The 910-nt window shown below is 58.4% G+C and overlaps 1 pseudogene; it reads right to left on the bottom strand.

Annotated features, from left to right (window-relative positions):
* LOC113980185 overlaps positions 1 to 497 on the bottom strand; it is a 1,170-nt pseudogene extending 673 nt beyond the window's left edge.
* Between the last annotated feature and the right edge of the window lie 413 nt (positions 498 to 910).

Genomic DNA, 910 nt, shown 5'->3' with positions numbered 1-910 from the left:
CGTTCCCCAGTGTGGATCTGCTGGTGGCGGATCAGGCGGGAGCTGACAATGAAGCCCTTCCCGCATTCCTCACACTTGTAGGGCCGTTCCCCCATGTGCACCCGGCGGTGGGTGAGGAGTCGGGAGCCATAGAGGAAGGTCTTCCCACATTCCTCACACTCGTAGGGCCGTTCCCCAGTGTGGACACGCTGGTGGGCAACGAGCTTGAAGCTGCTGCAGTAGCTCTTCCCACAGCTGGGGCACTTGTAGGGCTTCTCCACGGCACTGACGCGCTCCTGCACCACCAGCTCGGAGCTCCGGCTCAAGCTCCGGCCGCCTTCCCGGCACAGGCTGCCTCTTTCCTCCTCAGAGCACCCTGGGCTGGCTTTGGAGCTCCTCCTGCGGGGGGATCTCTGGGCCTTTTCCTCCCCGCTGCCTTCCTGCGCCGTGGAGCCCTTCAAAACGGCCTCTCCCACCAGGGTCTGCCGGGGGGATTTGTCCTCCGTGCTCTCCGTCCTCAGCTCGGGGCCTGGGGCAGGAAGGAAGGACAGGGAGGGGATTTGCCTCTGGCCCAGAGGGAAGGGGGAGGAGAAGGAAGACGGAGAGGAAGGAGAGGAAGGAATATGAAGGGAAAGAACAAGAAGAAAAAGAAACATGGAGAGGAAGGAAGAAAAAGAAGAAAGGAAGAAGAAGGAAGGAAGAAGAAGGCCCAGAACTGGACACAGCACTCAAGGTGTGGCCTCACCAGTGCCAAGTACAGGGGAAGAACCACTGCCCTGGTCCTGCTGGCCACGCTGGTCCTGAGAGAAGGAAGGAGCAAGGAGACAAGGAATGATGAAAAGGAAGGAGAAGATGGAACACAAAGAAAAAGGAGAAAGGAGAGAAAGGAAGAAGAAGGAAGAAGGAGAGAAAGGAGAAAACATAAGGAGGA

The sequence above is a fragment of the Neopelma chrysocephalum genome, unplaced genomic scaffold (genome assembly GCF_003984885.1).
Source record: "Neopelma chrysocephalum unplaced genomic scaffold, ASM398488v2 Primary Assembly neopelma1_92918, whole genome shotgun sequence".
In the NCBI taxonomy this organism is placed as follows: Eukaryota; Metazoa; Chordata; class Aves; order Passeriformes; family Pipridae; genus Neopelma; species Neopelma chrysocephalum.
This window is presented reverse-complemented; position numbering and strand designations above follow the sequence as displayed.